The following is a 20,462-nucleotide window of genomic DNA, read 5'->3' as shown; positions in this document are numbered from 1 at the left end:
ACAAAATCCAACAACCTTCTCATGAAAATACTTCAAAGAATAGGAATAGAAGGGAACTTCCTCAACATGATAAAAGGAATATATGAAAACCCCACAACTAACACCATCCTCAATGGGGGAAGACTGAAAGCTTTGCCTCTAAGATCAGGAACAAGACAAAGATGCCCGCTGTCACCATTATGATTCAATGTTGTGTTGGAAGTTCCAGCCAGAGCACTTAAACACTTAAACAGAGCACTTAAACTTCCAAATTGGAAAGGAAGAAGTAAAACTCTCACTGTTTGCAGATGACATGATACTAGATGTTGAAAATTCTGAAAAATCTACAGCAAAGTTACTAGAGCTAAGAAATGAGTACAGCAAAGTGGCACGGTACAAGGGCATCACCCAAAAAAATCAGTAATGTTTCTATGGACTAGCAATGAGTAATCTGAGAAGTAAATCAAGAAAAAAATTCCATTTACAATAGCAACCAATAAGAGCCAAATATTTAGGGATAAATTTAACTAAGGATACAAAAGATCTACATGCAGAAATTTATAAGAAATTATTAAAAGAAATCATGGAAGGCCTAAATAATTGGAAGGTCATACCGTGTTCATGGATTGGAAGACAAAATATAATTAAGATTCAATACTACCCAAAATGATTTATAGATTCAATGCAATACCAACTAAATATGAAAAATTTACTTTGCAGAAATAGAAAAACCAAAAACCAAATTTATTTGGAAGGACAGTGTGCCTGAAATAGCCAAAAATATCTTGAGAAAGAAAAATAAAGTGGGAGGTCTCACACTACCTGATTTTAAAGCATATTATGAATCTACAGTGGTCAAAACAGCATGGTACTGGCATAGAGATAGATATACTGACTAAAGGAATCCAATAGACTTTTCAGATATAGACCCTCCCGTCTATGGACAAGTCCTATGTGATAAGATGGCCAAGCCATACCACCTAGGACAGAGCAGCCTCTTCAATAAATGGTGCTTGGAGAACTGGATACCCATATGCAAAAGAACAAAAGAGAATTCATAAATTCTTAAAAATCTAACAACTGAATGAACTTGGCGAATTTCAGCTAAGAACAAAGACCATCAGGAGATAGAAATAGGGTAGCTATTGGATAATTGGAGCTGAAGGGATAGATTGTGCAACAGGACTGATTGTAAAAATTCAGAGATGGATAGCACAATACTAACCATACAATAAGGTCATTACACTGAATGAAGCCGAATGTGAGAATGATAGAGTGAGGAGGGCTGGGGGCAAAAAAGAAATCAGAAGGAAAGACAGATGACAAAGACTGAGATGGTATAACCTAGGAATGCGTAGAGTGTACAATGATAGTAACTAAATGTACAAATTAAAAAATGTTTTTGCATGAGGAAGAACAAAGGGATGTCAATATTGCAGATGTTGAAAATAGATGGTAATTCATATTTTAAAACTTTAATGTGTGTAAGACTAAAGCAAAAAATGTTTATTTGGTACAAAATTTATAATTTGACTAGTGCATTTCCTAATATAACTTATGTGAACAGCTTAATTGAACACCATAAGTACATGGAACCTTGAGTAGGGCATGAGATTTCATAGGTTTGTCCAGAGTGATGCCTTGATAAATCCCAGAGTGATTTGAACAGTGAACAAAAAAGTACTTGCAAAGTACCCTTGGGGGAATGATGAGAAAGGGGGAAATTTCACTTCCCCATGTGCAGAATTCCTGATAGTCTCACAAGCATTGGGGGCAACAAAAGCAATAGGCCAAGCCCTCAATCTTGGGATTTGGTCATATGAAACTTATCCCCACAAAGGATAGCCTAAGTTTACTTAAAATTAGGCCTAAGAGTCATCCCCAGAGAACCCCTTTTGTTGCTCAGATATGGCCTCTCTCTCTCAGCCAACACGACAAGCAAACTCACTGCCCTCCCCCTCTCTAAGTGGTACATAACACCCAGAGATGTAAACCTTCCTGGCAATGTGGGGCAGAAATCCTAGAATGAGCTGAGACTCAGCATCAAGGGATTGAGAAAACATTCTAGACTGAAAGGGGGAAGAGAGAAATGAGACAAAATAAAGTGTCAGTGGCTGAGAGATTTCCAACAATTGAGAGGTTATCCTGGAGGTTATTCTTATGCATTATAAAGGTATCACCTTTTTAGTGAAGGCATATTGGACACACTGGAGGGAAGTGCCTGAAAATGTAGAGCTGTGTTCCAGTACCCATATTTCTTGAAGATGGCTATATAATGATATAGCTTTTGCAATGTTACTGTGTGATTGCAAAAACCTTGTGTCTGATGCCCCTTTTATCTATGGTATGGACAGATGAGTAAAACATATATAGATTAAAAATAAATAAATAATAGGGGGAACAAATGCTAAAATAAATTTAGTAGATTGAAATGCTAGTGATCAACGAAAGGGAGGGACAAGAGGTACAGAAAAAATAGGGGAAACAAAAGGCTAAAATATATTGGGTAGATGGAAATACTAGCAATCAATGAGAGGGAGGGATAAGGGATATGATATGTGTGAGTTTTTTTATTTTTTCTTTTTATTTCTTTTTTTATACTGATGAAAATTTTCTAAGAAATGATTATGGTGATGAATATACAACTATGGAATAATATTGTGAGTTATTGATTATATACCAAGAATGGAATGATCATATGGTAAGAATGTTTGTGTTTGCATGTTGTTATGTCTAAAAAAAATTGTAATTAAAAAAAATCTAAAAATCTAACTTTCATAAGACTGTATAACCCAGCTTTAGCATACCACTGGGTCTGAGGGGTGGGGAACTTTGAGCATAAATTTAAAAAAAGATTTAGGGATCCTGGACTCCAACAAATTAGTCCTAAGAAGGTCTAGGCAAGCTCTTGACCAGGTTGATGAAAAATGTCAGGTGAAGTGATGGAATAACAACAGGATATAGAAAAACTGTTTCTGTTAGAGTCAACAAGGTGAGAAACAAACAAAAAAAAAGCTGTCCTACCCAAGAGTGGACCTTAGCAGGGCCCTGAATTGAAAAGGCAAGGCAAGAAAGCTGAGGCAATTACAAAGTTGCCAAAAGGAGAAAGGAGAGTGAGGAGAGCAGACTCCTGGTGCAGGGACATTCTATACGTTCTCCCACACCACTGGCCAGGGCCTGTTTGACAGAACGGTATCTAGAATGGTACAAAACGTCAGCAAGGATGATCAGCTCACAGAGGATGGTCACCAGCAGTGGAGGGAGTGAAAGAAAATGGGAGAAACTAATCCATGAGCCCAAGTAAATTTCTGGAGGAACATAGAGTTCCTCTAAAGGCAGAGTATGATGCTGAAGCACTTACCTTTGGTTTGATGTGAGGGGTCAGTCTCAATCTATTACCTAATTAGATGTATTATTATTTACTCCCCCACCTAATGGGAACAACAAAGTTGCTATGTTGGTTTAATTAGGATTTGGTCTTTTTAGAAGTATAAAATTTAAAAATCATCAAACAAGGAACAGATTTTAGCGATCATTCAGTCCAGTTTCTACATTTCACAAGTAACTATAAAAATTAGTTGAGACTTCTGCTTCTGGAAAAATAGAGTAAACATACTTTTCTTTATTCCTCCTGAAGTACAATCAAAATTTCATATAAAACAAATATAAGATTCTGAAAGGTGAGGATAAGATAGACCAGTTAATAAACTGGGGGTCCAAGGAACAACATGGTGAGTTCCCTGGATTTTCCTTTTCCTCCATATATACCAGACTTGCAATTGAAGATGTTGGCAACCTGGAAACACCAGTAAAGTAGACCAAAAGAGTCTCAGCAAAAGCCTGGTTTCTCTAGCAAAAGAACAGGAAAGGGACGGACTAACATAGTCTTCAACATAATACTTTTAGCTAATAACCCCTTTACTCTAGAAAAAAAATATATTTTTACCTGTGGCTGCAACTCCACCCAAGCCAGCAAAGTACATGTGGTAGCCTAGACTTCCACTTTCATGAGGCTTTAAAAAGTGTCAAATATCTCTGCTGTGATAGTGTTAGAAAAGGCAAAGCAGGGACAAGACTTGCACTATTGCTGGATGGTAATGAGACCACCCTCTTCTGCGAGTCAGACCAAGTGAAGAGCCCAGAATTCTATCCCCACCCAAAAAAATGAGATATCTTTCCCTCTCCCTGCTGGAGTGGTGTCAGAGGAGACCTAGTGGAGAGCCATGATGCTCACTATCACCACGCAGTAATGAGGCCACTCCCACGGTGTTGTCACTGGAGGCCACTTAGAGAGATGGAACTTCTACCCCTGAGCACACACACCCCCATCAGGTGTCAAAAGAAGCCAAATGAGGTACATGTATTTCTACCTCCACCTGACCATAATGAAGTACTGCCCACTACTTTCCTGCTGGAGCAGTGTCACAAAATACAAGCTTAAATAAAATCTGTATTTTCAGAACATAAAATGAAAATGTCTACATTTCAATAAAAAAATTATTGTCATACTAAGAACTGTATATCTCAAACTGAATGAAGACAATCAATGGATGTCCAAATATCAAGAGGAGAGAGATGTTAGAATTATCTGACAAATAATTTAAAGCAGTGTATTAGCTAGGGTTCTCTAGAGAAACAGAATCACCAGGAAATATCCATAGATATAAAATTTATAAGAATGAAGAGTCCAAAATCCATAGGGCAGGTTGTGAAGCTGATAACTCCGATGAACGTTCTGGGCAAACTCCATAAGAGAGGCTCACTGGCCGAAACAGGAAGAGAGACTGTCTCTTCTGAATCCTCCTTAAAATCCTCCCAGTGATTAGATTAAATGTCACTCATTGCAGAAGCCACTCCCCTTGGCTAATTACAAACACAACCAGCTGTAGATGCAGCCGATGTGATCATGATTTAATTCTACAAAATGTCCTCATAGCAACAGACAGGCCAGCACTTGCCCAACCAGACAAATGGGCACCGCCACTTGGCCAAGTTGACATGTGAACCTGACCACGACAAGCAACAATGATAAAATGTTTCTATGAACACACTTGAAACAAATGAAAAGAAATAAAAGACATAAAGAAAAGCCAAATAGAAATTTTTAAAATTGAAAAGTACAATAAATGAAATAAAAGTCTCGGTGTGGACAGAACAAAAGAATGGAAAAGACAGAGGGAAGAATCAGTGAACTAGGAGATAGAATAATAGAAATTACAAACCTTAACAGAGAGTAATTCAACTGAGGAAAAAAATGGACAGAGTTTCAGGGGATATGACACTATAACAAAAGCTTTAACATTTGTATCCATGGGGTTTCAGAAGGAAAGGAGAAAAAAGGCAAGGATGAAAAAGTAATCAAAGAAATAATGGCTAAGAGCTTCCCAAATTTGTCAAGAGACTTTCACAGACAGATTCAAGAAGCCAAGCAAATCCCAAATAAGAGATCGACAAAGAAATCCACACTAAAACATCAAAATTAAACTACTGAAAACTAAAGACAAAGAAAAAAATCTTGAAAGCTGTCAGAGAAAAGTGAAACTTTATCTATAGAAGAAAAACAACTCAAATACAAGCATTTTTCTCATCTGAAAACATGGAAGCCAGAAAGAACAAATAAAAGCATTTTTCTCATCTGAAACCATGGAAGCCAGAAAGAAGTGGTATAATTTTCAAAACACTGAAAGAATAGGGCTGTCAACCCAAAATCCTATATTCAGGAATAAATCTTTCAGGAATTAAGGGGAAATAAAGACTGAAAGAAAACTAAGAATTTGTTTCTAAATGACCTCCCCTAAAATAATGTTTTTTTAAAGTTATCTATAAAAAAGAAGGAGACAATGAAATTATGTAAAATGGAGAGTGTTGATGGACTGTTGACTTTGGATGCTATATATGAGGCCCAGTAGATGGAGGTGGCTGAAAGATGTACTGACTGAGAAGTAGCTTGGAGAACAGTGGTATAAACATATGAATGAGTATTGTGCTGCTATGAAAAGGAACAAATGTGAATGAACCTGTGGGATATTTAGTGAGGCAAAATTAGCCAGAAGCAAATATTGTATTATCTCATTTAGAAAATATTTATAAGAAAATTGGGACCAAGACTGTAGAATTTTATAACAGTCACATTTAGTCTGGAGCAGTAATTGTTATTTCTGGATTTTGAGAGGCTGTTTTATATATGCATAACCTGGTATTTAGAGATAAGAATGAAGCTGATCTGGTCAAGATTAAGGTAAGTCAGAACACAGGGATAAAGAAGACATTGTCTGTATTTTAGAACTTCACCTACTCTTTGAGAACAAAGGAAGAAAGGTTCATGTCCAGAACGCAAATTTTCTGTAGCACATAATCTAATGCAACTCGTCTGGATAGCTCATTTAAACATTCAAACACAGGGAGCCCAGAATAAGAATGAGGGTCTTTAATCCTGTATAGCCTAATGTAATGTCTGAATACATTCCAGAATATAATAAACAGATAATCAGGAAGTACTGGCAAAGTCCCTTGAGGGATGGGGGAAAAATATGGAACTATTAAATTTTACCAGCAGGGAAACCCCTGATATTGCATCAAACATTAGGAACACCCAAATCAATAGGCCAAGCCCTTGATCTTGAGACTTGCTCTTGTGAAGCTTATGTATGTAGCAGAGAAGATTAGCCTACCTATAAGTGTGCTTAAGAGTTACTTCCAGAAGACCTCTTTTGTTGCTCAGATGTGGCCTCTCTCTCTCTAAGTTCAACTCTGCAAGTGAAATCATTGCCCTCCCCCCAACATAGGATATGACATCCAGGGGTGAAAGTCTCCCTAGTGGCATGGGAGATGACTCCCAGGGATGAATCCAGACCTGGCGCCATGGGATCTTCAACTAACAAAAAGACATGAATAGATATTTCTCCCAAGAGGATACACAAATGACTAATAAGCATATGAAAAGATGCTCAAACATCATTAACCATGATGGAAATCCAAGTCAAAACCACAATGAGATAATCATTTCACAACCACTGGAATGGCTTTTTTTTTTTTTAAACTTTTTTCTTATATTTATTTTCTTGGAATGGCTATTTTTTAAAAAAATGGAAAATTAATATTAGAGAGGATGTGGAGATATTGGAGGCTCACACATCATTGGATGGGAATGTAAAATGGTGTAGGTACTGTGGAAAAGTTTGGCAGTTCCTCAGAAAGTTAAGTATAGAATTACCATATGGCTCAGCAATCCCACTTCTAATACATATCTAGTATATTTTATATACTTTCTAAAAGAATTGAAAGCAGGGATCCGAACAGATTTTGCACAACAATGTTCACAGTAGGATTAGGTGCAATTGCCCAGAGGTGTAAGCAACGAAAATCCATCAGTAGGCATGTAGATAAACAAAATGTGGTATAAACACACAATGGAATATTATTCAGCTGTAAAAAAGAATGAAGTTCTGGTGCATGCCTCTACATGGATAAATTTTGATGACATCATGTTGAGTAAAATAGGCCAGACACAAAAAAACAAATATTCTTTGATGTCACTGAAATGAAATATTTAGAATATGCAAATACATAGTGTCAAAACCTAGAATACAGGTTACCAGGGGCTGGAGTGGGGGTAGGGTACGGGGAGTTATCGCTTAATTGGTATACAGGGTTTCTTTTGAGGGATGGAAAAATTTCGGTCTTGAATGGTAGTGATGGTAGACAATACTATGAATATAAGTAACACCACTGAATTACATATTTGAAAGAGGTTAACATAGATAATTTTAGATTGTATATATGTTACCAGAATAAAAATTTTAAAAACTATAGAACTGGGCAATGCAAAGTGTGAACCCAAATGTAAACTATGGACTACAGTTAATAGTATAATTATAATAATACTGTTTCAGCAATTGTAATAAAAGTATCCCACTGATCTAAGTGTTAATATCAGAGAAAACTATGGGGGAGGAAGGCAGATGTGGGAATTCTGTACTTTCTGCACAACTTTTCAATAAACTTACAATTTCTCTAATGAAATAAATAAATCATAAATTAAAATATGATACAAAATGAAAAGTTTTCCTCTGTGAAAGACCCTCTTAAAAGGATGAAAAAACAAGTTAGAGAGTAAGAGAAAAGATTTACAAATCACTTAGCTAGGAAATGTAAAGAACTTTCAAAACTGAACAGTAAAAAAGCAAACAATCCAGTTAATATATGGACTAATATCATGAAGAGACATTTTACAAAAGAAGATGCACAAATGGCAAAAAAAAAGCACATGAAAATATGTTCATCATTAGCTATTAGGAAAACCACAATGAGATACCATCACACACGTATCAGAATGGCTAAAAATAAAAATAGGGACAACATCAAATGCTGGTGAAGATGCAGATAAATGGTCTCTCATGTATTGTTGGTAGGACTGTAAGATGCCAACTACATTGGAAAACAGTATGTCAATTCCTTAAACCTAACATGCAACTATCCTAAGACCCAGTGATTGCTAACATGCAACTATCCTATGACCTAGTGATTGCACTCCTGGGCATTTATCCCAGAGAAATGAAAACTTATTTTCACATAAAAACCTTTATCAGGTTTAATTTTTTAAATATTTAAATGACCTCTCGAGGATTATACAGCATTATAAAAGCAGAAACTGGACCAGATTGTAGGTCTCTGCATCACTGCCCATTATACCTGGAATGGCAAATGGGTTTTGTCTTCACCTGATGGATAGTGGTGCTCCAAGTGCTGTGTGGAGGATTCTAAGGCTGTGGGAGTTCAAGATCAGCAGAGGAATTTTTCACAATTGGTTAGAGGTATCTTTCACAAATACAACCATCAGGAATGGCAATACATTACCTGTATGTTTGCCAAATTTAAACTGAAATATGCTCATTTACCAATCAAAGAATATTAAAACCAGAGGAATTAGCAATTACCAAGTATACAACCCCAAAATTTTACTAATGAGGAAACTAAAAAAGTGAAATGGGACAGACCCCAAATCTACTATCTGACTTCTCTGTTTTACCAAGTCCATCCTTCCTCTCAAAAGTCATTGACTTGATACTACTTTATCTAAAGTACATCAATCTACTTTATCTAAAGAGATGCAATTAAAAATGTATATAGAGTAATTTCATCTTTTTATTAAATTACCCTGAAGAGGGGAATGGGTGTTTGAGACACTGAAATTCAAAGAAGCTTTAGAGTAGGGACTTTTTTCTTATGTAGAAGGGATTATACTTGTGCAGTTTCTCTTTACCAACAGTTTCTTGATCGTCCTTCTAGAAGAGAAAATGTCCAACTCCAAAATTTGAAGCAGAAACCCCTTGACATTTATCATCTTGAAAGTCAGGATAAAGTTTTCTGAAGATATCTGGCCTTATTTTAAGTATATATGTTCTTCACTCACATTATGGAATGTGGTAGAGAGACATAAAAATGAGATATTAGGACCTCCAAGCCATCCCTTCCTCATTGCCCCTTTACCTGTGCAAATCAACACCCCATTGGATTGGGTATTTAGCAGGAATCTTTTCAGACACTCAGAATAAACAGGTTCCATTTCCCCTGTTAGTTCCTTTGCCCTGTTAATATCAAAGAAATCAGTAAGAATGAATAAATGGAGTCAAATTAAAATGTGCAGGTCTTGACACTCTTTATTTTTTAAAAGAGGGGGAAAAGCCAGATGCTTAATCCCTTCATTCCTGAGAACAAGCTGTACTAAGAAATTTGAACACAATATTTGACTCTTTGGGTCCAGGTGCCTGGAGACCTCACATAGCCTCTGTCTGAAGTCTTGCTATACCATTCCTGAGTAACCACACATCGACGGTTAATGAATATAGAAGGATTTAGAAGATGGAGCTGGGCAAAAAGGCCTGACACATGATCTTTTGAGTGAAACTCATGATAACAGCTCAGGGTGTGCCCTCTGTAACTCTCCCTGGCCTTTGCTGCTGCAAGCCTCCTGAAAGCTTCAAATTACAGCAGCTAATTGGATGAAAATGGAAATGCACCCTTCTAATGGAGTGAGAGATTAAGGCCCTGATCTTTTTCCTTCAGCTGCTGAAGCAAAACAAAAACATAGAAGAGGGCTGTAGAGCAAAAAAAAGTAAATTAGTTCCACAGAATGGATGGATGGATGCTCTGGCTAAAATCTAAGGTGTCTTAGAAACCATAGATGCCTATGAAATGTACAGAAAACAACCCAAAATCATTCAAGAGATCACCTGCCAAACCCTTTGCTCAGTAAAGGTTAGCCAAACAATTTACCTTGGTACATGGGTAAGTTGCTTTGTACCCAGAAGTAATTTCATTTATAGCCTAGTTTTATAACATTTTGGTAACTGTGACATCCTGGGTCCCACGAATAAGTAACAGCTGAATAACAGGCCTCAGAATAAAGATTTTCATGTGAAATTGTCCAATGCAATTGGGATTCGGGCTATAGCCAACAGGGTATATTTTCATGAGCATTCTGTTGCTTCAGTAAATGTCTTATAGGCTAATAGAATTTATATTAAAAACACATTTGCAATTGATTCAAGGGAGAAGACTCGTCTGACATCAACCTACTTTATCTAAAGAGATGCAATTAAAAATGTATATAGAGTAATTTCATCTTTTTATTAAATTACCCTGAAGAGGGGAATGGGTGTTTGAGACACTAAAATTCAAAGAAGCTCAAGAGTAAGATAAATTGGATTTTTTACACCATTTAAAAGAGAGCTCTGAGACCAAGGCCCTGAGTGATTTTCTTCTGACAATTTTAATTGCCATATTTTAGTACTTTGGATTGTTTTTAGACTCCATTTTCAAGGGATGAAATTTATGGATGCCTTAAGGAGATGCCATCATGATAGAGAGTAAGCAGTGGGGACTGGAAAGAGCAGAGAGTATAGTAATGAGGTAATTATAGAATTTGGTATTTATTACATTTTTTAAGTAATAGCTGATCACTCAGTGCAGGAGAAAGAATAAACTAAACTCTGTGAGAGGCACTCCAATTGCCTAATTGTGAGCTAACTGTCCTATTTAGAATATTTTCCTTACTGCTTTGGATAAACTTCTACATCGATGAATGCCTATCCAGCTTCTGCCATCTGAAGTTTTGGTTCACAATGTCAGCCAAAAATCCCATTTCTATTAAGTACCAGTCAAAAGCAAGAGTCTTGGATTACATCCTATGAATGACCAACATCAAATAGAAATAATGTCAGAAGGCATGAAAAATACATAAATCTCCATTATTTGGGGTTCCATGACTAAAGAATGCTTTCTGTCCATTGTATTTTTTCAGCTAAAGAACCCAAGTATATCCCTTAGAAAAACTGTTTCTTTAAAAAATGTATCATAAACTTTAATCTGAATTCAGACTCTGACACTTCCCTACTGTGTAAATTTAGATGTTTCTTGACATTCTGAGCCTGTTATCCCATCTGCAAAAATGAGAATGACAATATTTCCACTTCTCAGAGTTATTTTGATGATCAAATGACATCATAACCATAGGTAAAAATGTTTGGAAAATAGTTTATATACATTGAGCTATAGAGAATGCAAAGGAAGACAGGAATCCCTAGGAAAAGATAACCTAGTAGCCAAGTGTACTGGTTTGGAGCTACTATGTACCCCAGAAAAGCCATGTCCTTTAATTCTTATTCAGTATTGCTGGGTGAAATCTTTTATATTGTTTCCATGGAGATGTGACCCACCCAATTGTAGGTAGTAACTTTTGATTAAATGGTTTACATGGAAATGTGTGTCCACCCATTCAAGGAGGGGTTATTTGCTGAAGCCTTTTAAGAGGAACCATTTTGGGAAAAGTTACAGAGCCATGAGAGTCACCAGAACCAATAGAACAGACAGAGGCACAGGGAACCCGTTGAAGAGAAAGGTAGCAGATCTCGCCATGTGCCTTTCCAGCTGAGAGAAACCATGAATGTCATCAGTCTTCTTAAACCAAGGTATCTTTCCCTGGATGCTTTAGATTGGACATTTTTATAGCCTTGCTTTAATCTGGACATTTTCATGGCCTTAGAACTGTAGAATTGCAACTTAATAAATTCCCCTTTTTAAAAGCCATTCTGTTTCTGGTATATTGCATTCTGGCAGCTTTTGCAAACTAGAACAAGAAGATATACCTGGAGAATACCCTAAGGCATCACATAAATATACATAAAATAAACATGGAAAACATGGATAGTTCACATGAACATTATAGTTACTCAAAGCAAGCAAAGGGTGACATGGAGTAGGTTAGTCAGGGAAAACTTCCTGAACACTTGGACCCTGAAAGGAGTATTTCTTCTTTGTAAAATCTGAAATTATAGTAGACCATCGACATCTCCAAAGGACTTCTTGAATGCCTTACATGACTGACCAGCACTTAGCAATTCAACCTTTTCTTCAACAATTCAACCTTTTCTTCAACAAACATTTATTCAAAGCCAGCTAAGTTCCAGGTGTTTCTTCTCCCGGGCCTGTCACCAGTTAGATGGAAACAAGAGAATCCCATCCAGACTCTTCCATGCCCCAAGAGAAATAACCAACCCCACCTTGATCTCTGCAAGCAGCACTCTGAACTGACACTTCGTTATCACTTTTGAGAGTGTTTGGTTGCATTTCCTCTGATGGTATTTTTTCTTCCCTTTTATATACCATAGGTTATCTATATATTGCTATGTTACCAAACATTTTATCACATATCCATCACCAGTGATAAGACTTGGCTAATTAATAATACCTGCTTGCCTTTAGTTTCTATTTTGAAATATATGCATTGAATTAGAAGTATCAGCACAAGAAAACATTGTCTATGCTTGCTGCTAATCTTTTTTTTAGTCTTCAAATATTTTTTATTGGAAGGACGTGCATTACCTTCATTTATTGTATTGTGTTTCAAATCACTGTATATTTACTTTTGTGAAAATACTGCCTGCATTTTCTAGTACAAAAAAAAAAAACAAACCCTAAAATTCATTTCAGGAATGAAGAGAAATATCCAATTTAAATAGCAAAAAAGTGCACCATAATTCCTGCTGCAGTGCAGTCATTTCTGCTTCTCCCATGTTTCTTAAATAACTATCTTGTCTGATAACATGCAATATAAAGAGCATTTACATATACTTCTAAAGTCTTACTGAAAATATCCTGTTAGCACTGGATAACCAATCATAGGCACAGCTGCAGTAGCAGGATATACATATGCCTGTTGGTTCATATCCCTGTACATACTTGGAACATTACTTCCATATTGCTGAGTGCTATCATAACCATTCTAGTAAACTCCTGTTGGATTATGAGTCCTAAACCTGGTCTGTATGCCAGCAGACACAAAACTACTTCCAAAGCTCCCATTGGTGTAATTTACAGCACTGTAAATACCATTCTGAGTTTTTGCCCCAAAATCTCTCTTAAGCAGACTAGAGTAACTTCTGTCATAATTTTTCCTATCTCTGAAGGTATTAAATCCACCCCTTTTACCTGCAGAAAATGTAAAGAAAGTATATCTGTGCCTGCTTTTGTACTGCGAGCAGTTCTTCCAATTCGATGAATATAATCCTTTGAAGAGTTAGAGTAGTCATAATTGATGACAGATTTCACATCTTCCACATCTAACCCTCTGGAGGCCACATCTGTAGCTATCAGAATAGGAGCTTTTCCATGTTTGAACTCATTTAGAACCCAGTCACATTCCTGTTGACTCCTGTCACCATGGATACCCATGGAAGGCTACCCATTTCTCCTCATTTTTCTGGTAAGCTCATCGCATCTTTTTTTGGCTTCAACAAAAAGAATGGTTTTATTCTGCTTACCACTCATGATCTCTTCCATAAAACAAATGAGTTTCATTTTTTCTATGTTGGCACACATCCACAACCTGAAGAATATTGCTGTTTGTGCTCAGTTCTAGTGTACCAATGTTTATATGAACATAGTCTTTCAGGACGTCTAAAGCAAGCTGTATGACTTCTTTTGGCAAGGTCACACTACACATTAGGGTTTGCCTATCAGGTCTTATCTGATCCACGATCTTCCTTATTTGGGGGTCGAAGCCCATCAAGCATTCTATCTGCTTCATCAAGGACAAGGTAGGTTGTTCTTCTCAGATTGGTTTTCTCACATGCTAAAATAAAAAGTCAATCTCCCAAGTGTTGCAATACAGATTTCCACACTTCTCTCCAAATCATGTATTTATAGTCCCTCGGGAACACCACTATAGATGCAAGTAGAATTCAAGCCACCCACTCTTTAGTATTTAGCAGCTATTTGTGTCAGTTTCTGAGCTGATGTTAGCACCAAGAAAATAGGCCATCACCTCTCTCTGGGATTGGCTGATGATTGATGTAGATGATGGCAGGCAGCCAATAAGACAATGTTTTCCTGGATCCAATCTGTCCTACTCCAATCATATCCAATTCACTTAGAGCAACTAGTCATCTCTGAGCTTGAATAGTAGTGGGCTCAGTAAAGTTCTGTCTTGCAGTCACATTCATGGTATTTGCAGGGAAGTTTGCATCATAAAAATTCAGAACCGGTTTTAGGGAGTTGTGACCTCTACCTGTAACTTCCTTGGTTCCTCTGAATGCATCCACCTTTTGAATTGTGTGCCCAGCCAAATCAGGGTGTTCTTGATAAAAATTCTTCTCAAATTTAGGTAGCTCCTCAACAGTCAATTTCTTTCTAACTAATTTCTCCACAGGATTTCCAAACTTCTTTCCAGATAGGGGCCCTGCCCTAATTCTTTCAAATTGAGGCACACCAAACCCTCCATCCTGGCTGCAGACTCGACACTCGAGTAACCTGACATGGCATCAATGGCTGCAGCTGGTGGGAAACCAAGTGGAGAGAATCGGGTACGAGGAGTCGATGGGGGAGGAGGAGCCAACAATGAAGCCTTGGCAGGGAAGCAACAGCAGGGAACAGACAATGACAAGACCCAGACCTGCCTGACAGGACACCAGCAGCAATGAATGCTGCTAATTCTGAAAGGGAAAATGTTTTAAATCCTAACATATTTGTAGATATTCAAAGACATTTTCATATACTCATGAGCAAATGTTTAATTAAGGCAGATCATACTATTTGAATGAATCATTAACCTTGGCAATAGAAGTATAGGCAGGATCCAGATACATAAATGAGATTCAGCCATTGATTCTGCCAGGCATTGTGCTAGGTAATGGGGATCTACAGGAAAAAATACATCATCCTGACCTTCAAGAAACCCAGTCTCCAGTAGACAAACATGTAAACATATCATAAAAATTACAATGAAATACATCTTTTTGTAGACATGGTAGAAAAGGTTTTTCCTATCTCACTTATGTCCTTTGACATCCTTTGAGGTCAAGCACATACCAGATTAGGATTAGTAAAGGTAACAGGAGACAGCGGATAGTTTAGCAAGATAACCTACAGAATGTGTCTATGGGATTGCAAATGCTGCAAATCCCAAATATTGGGGTGCCTCTTCCCGTCCACCGAGGCATCCAGCAGAGAACTTGACAGAGATCAAGGACTATAACCCTACAAAGAAGAAGCAGGACCCTCGGTGAGAAGCAAAAAACAAGGAATGCGCAAAATCCCAGAACTAGTGAAAGAAACTGGAGGAGGAGAAACTAATGAAATGTGGCACAAGAGTCATGCCCAAGGCTCCTACTGCCCATTAGGACTCTTAAATAAGCTGGAATATGGATTTCAGACCAAACATCATGGGCTGTTAAACATGTTCTTCCTTATTCCTTATAGGGATATGGGTGTGAGCACACATGAGCTTAACTAAGTAACCATTAAGACCATTTGGGAAATGAATTATACTGTTCTCTCCTTTTCCACATGGTAGTACAATATGGTGAAATATACAATATGTAATGAGAGTAAAGAAGAGAGAGTAACTAATAGCCTTTGAGAGTATTAGGGCAGGCTTCACTGAAGAAATACGTGAGCTGAGTCTTGAAGGATGAAAAGGAATTCAACAAGCAGACATTCCAGGCAGAGAAAATCAAACGGCACATACAAAGACGTAGAGGTATGAAAAAGCATGGCATGTTCAGGCAACATGCAATTTGTTTGGTAGAGCCAGAGCATAGGGGCATGTTAATGAGAGAGGTGAGAGGTAAACCTGGAAAGTCAGATAAGGGCCATATTGGTAAGGGTCTTCACCCTAAAGGTGATGGGTAGCTATTAAAGTGTATTAAGCTAGGGAGCGCTTGATTTCAAAGAAAGATTTTGTTGCAAGAAGGGCCCTGAAGTGAGGAGAACTTAGAGTCTGCACCATAGATAATATATTTGGAAAAGGCTAAGTGAAGGTTATCTGAACTGAGAGCTGGTAAGATATGAGGCATGACTTTGTGGAGACTGCAGAGCCTAATGCAAGGGACATTGACCAAGGGAAAGGGTGAGTCCCTTTCCTATCATTCCCCAGGGGCAGACAGATGTAGGAGCTAAGCAGGTAATCATGGTCCTCTTCCTTGGCAAGTAGCCAGCTGTTCTTCCCTTTCTCTTTAATGAGGACCTTCCATCAACAGACGTTGGCCCATATGTTGACCCGGAACACAGTCAACGTGAGATTCATCTGGGCCGGAGATTCATAAAGCCCTATCTGAAATGACCATATGGTCACATCGTTTTCCCTGGACCAATGTACTCAGATGATTCCCCAGACATAAGAACGGGGACCTTGACACCCACAGGGACAGGAGCACTTTGATATGAAAGTCCACCTGAACTTGATGGGACTAATTGTGGTCAATGTGATACCCTGATCTAAAACAGCAGCAGAAGGAACGGAGAGATGTGAATATAGCAGTAGACTATTAAATGAGATGGATTAAGGTGGGAAGAAAAGATGATAAAGAAATATGGGCTGATTCTCAGATGTGCAGTTTTGGTGATTAAATAATTTATAGAGAAAGGCCCTCATTTCAGGTTTGTTTTTTGTTGGTGGTAGTATGAAGAGAACTGTGGTGCAGCTAAGCAAAGTTTTCTAGTGGGTAGTTGAACATACATATTGGATCAAAAGTGGAGGCTTGAAATAATAGGGCAGATAAGGAGTATGGGATAGTTTGGGTGTTCTTTGATACTGTTATTTTTATTTTGTTTTTTTGGAGTAATCAAAATATTCAAAAGTTGATTATGGTGATGAATGCACAACTCTGATGATACTGTGAACCACTTTGGACGATTATATGGTATGTGAATATATCTCAATAAAATTGCATCAACAAATGAGGGAGAGTTTAAAATATTTTCAGACAGACACTGAGTTTGTGAACAAGAGACCTGCTCTATAAAAAATACTAAAGGAAGCACTACAGGCAGATAGGAAAAGACAAGAGAGAGGGGTCTGGAGAAGAGTATAGAAATGAAGACTATCAGTAAGAGCAAAAAGAAAGAAAGCAACAAGATATGACATATAAAATCCAAATGACAAAATCATAAAAGTAAGTACAGCCTTTACAGTAATAACATGAAATGTCAATGGATTAAATCCCCCAATCAAAAGTCATAGACTGGTAGAATGGATTAAAAAACAGAACCCATCTATATGCTGCCTTGTTACAAGAGACTCACTTTGGACCCACAGACAAAAATAAGTTGAAAGTGAAAGGCTAGAAAAAGGTATTTCACATAAACAAAAATCAGAAAAGAACAGAGGTAGCTATACAAAATAAATATATAAATAAGAATGGAAGCTTGGCTTTGAGGAAAAAAAAATGTTCTCTGCCAGAAACCCAATCAATGATTGACTGAGGGCAGGACTGGCGGAGTTGGCCACCAGCAATCACGAAATGGAATCAGAGACCCTTTGGGGTAATAGAAATAGTCTAAATCTTGATTTAGGTGGTGGTTATACATATGTGTACATTTCATTTTGTATGTATGGCAGGATCACATTTCATTCTTTTTCCATGTGAGTATTCCCTGATTGCAGCACTATTTGTTGACTTTTTGTTTGTTGTTTGCTTGTGCATTTGTTTGGGAAGTGTATGGGCAGGAATCGAACTACACTCGCACCTCCAACAGCTCATACATTTTGAAGAACTGATTAAACTTGAAATGGGTGCCCTGTATTTTATGTAACCATAATACCACAATGACGTTCATTTTAAAAAACGTTTTATGTCATAGGTATATTCATTTTAGTTGAAATTGTGATGTGGACAATATATATGAGGGAAGTTAGAGAATGAGAAAACAAGAGATTGAGGCTAGAACTAACTATAGGGAACAACATACATAAAAGGTAGGTAGAGGAAAAGTAGCAAAATTGTTAGCCAGTGTTTAGTGTTTAGCCATAAAAACAGAATCATACCATTTCAAGGCTCTTTAGAGCTTAGCTGTCATCTAGTTCCATCCCATTTTACATACGAGATAGGGTTTATATTAAGTTAAAATGCTTTGCTCAAGGTCATAAAGGTAGTCAGTAGCAAAGGTAAAACTAAATATGGGTGGGTCTCCTGGCTCCTGGGCTTGGGGTGGTTTTCTCTTGGTGAGATGCAGCTGTAAAAGGACTCCCTATATTACAAAAAATTCCACTTGAGTCCCACTGGAGTCGAGCCATATTTCTTTGTCTTAGTTACTGCTTTCTGTGTGTTGTGCGCATTCAACAGCCATGTGACCTTATGAGCTCATAAAAGGCCTTAGAAGACAAAATAACCTTTTGGGGAAGGAGAGAGGCACCCCCAGGCTGCCACTATCTGACATTTTGAAAGCAATAAAGGTAGGTCGAGGTGAAATCTAGATCTACAGCACTCAGCCTGAGAATGAGCAAAATGGGAACCAGTTCCTTATCACACAAATATATATCTGCAAAACAGTACTTCTTTTCTTCCTTGTAATTATACATCTCAGTACAAGCACTTTCTGACAAACCAAATAAATGAACATGCTTACATGCTAGTGGAAATTAAGAAAGAGGAAATGTGAAGAAGTTATTTACTAACTTATCAAGTCTTTTATTTTTAAAATGAGCTCATGTAAATGTACTTCCACTTATAATGAGAAAAATCAACAAAAAGTTGACTTCATCTGGTGAATATCTAAACAGATGGAACCAGAAACTTCTAGGGGAGAGGAAATAGAGACCAATATGGTTGTCATGGTTTCTGTGAGATGCAATAAACAAAGGGACCCAAATGGACAATGAAATCCCCCATTGGGAAAAGCCACATGCCGCTCCTTTCTTTCTTAGTTAGATAATTGCCAAACTCAGTTTGAATGTCTGGAGTCAGTGGGAAATGACAGAACAGAGATACTGTCACTCACCCCTGGCTATACTCAAATTAGATTTATCCGGGGACCATCCCAGTCTCCTACATAACAGACATCAAGCAATTAATGACTACCCTAGATTAATCAATTACCCCAGTGGGCAGCATCCTGAGGAAATATGTGACACATGTAAACAGGAGAGAAGCTGTGCACAAGCTGAGACCAAGTTCTCTGTTTAATTTGGGAGGCCACAAGCACGTAGGAGGAGAAGAACATTTTAAAAGATCTGGAGATTTGGGGAAGACACATTCAAGTTTCAAGCCTATGGTGTCACTTTCCAGTCATCGCCAAACTAATCCAACTTCCCCTCATTCTAGGTAGCATGAGAGGGGTATGACAGCTTGTTATCTGTACTGTCAAACGCTTCCTCCGAGTTTGTCTGTTGGGATAACAGAAAAGGAGGGAATGGGGCCAAGGAGAGGGCCCTTCACAGTAGCTTTTCCTAGATTAAAAAGTGAAGCCCGCATAAGGAACACCATGCCTGTAGCCCATCAGAAAGACAAATGTAGGAAACATTCAAATGCTTGACTGAATTTGCATGTTTTGTCTGGAGGTTCTAATATATTTGACACAGAGTAAGCGGCTTCTCCAAGGTCTTCCCAGAGGACCTAGAAACCCTGAGTCATAGAGCCATTCTCCTTCCTGCTACTGCCAAAACAGATTCTTCCTAATTCCACACAAGACTGGGGGTTATTTTTCCCCTTGTTTTCTGTGACCTTCATGAACAACCCTCCAGTTGGCTCAAGGATGGTGCAACTTGAGCAGAGGCCCTCTGAACACGTGGGGCTGTGTTTATGAACAGGGGTTTTGGGGTGATGAATGGGTCCCCACTCACTGGCACCTGAGCCAAGTATGGACGGTGAGAGGAAGGATGGCTTCATCCTGGCTCTCGGCTGCGCGTCTTCATCAGCCAACAAGTGCTGAGCAATTTTCAGGTTATTGAAATTCATCTCTCTCACGAGTCTGCCCCAAAGCCCCATGCTTGCAACATCTTATTTCCTGTTTGGGGATTTCCTGAAACTGGAACTAAGACTTTGGCCTCTGTAAGGAAACCCATAGAGAGCCTTTCTCTCCAACAATGTGTTAGCTTCGCCGTTATGATTTGGCCACATTAAGTAACACTATTTTTATATCTACTCGGAATGTGCATTTTTTTTCACTCTTGCTTCTTCATTGCCCTAAACCCTTCTGTTCTTTGTCAT

General features: G+C 37.9%; 1 pseudogene; it reads right to left on the bottom strand.

The window, feature by feature from the left end:
• Window positions 1–13,261: 13,261 nt before the first annotated feature.
• On the bottom strand, window positions 13,262–20,240 carry LOC143669616 (putative ATP-dependent RNA helicase DDX5 pseudogene; annotated as a pseudogene).
• Between the last annotated feature and the right edge of the window lie 222 nt (window positions 20,241–20,462).

Source organism: Tamandua tetradactyla, chromosome 26 (assembly GCF_023851605.1).
Source record: "Tamandua tetradactyla isolate mTamTet1 chromosome 26, mTamTet1.pri, whole genome shotgun sequence".
Lineage (NCBI taxonomy): Eukaryota > Metazoa > Chordata > Mammalia > Pilosa > Myrmecophagidae > Tamandua > Tamandua tetradactyla.
This window is presented reverse-complemented; position numbering and strand designations above follow the sequence as displayed.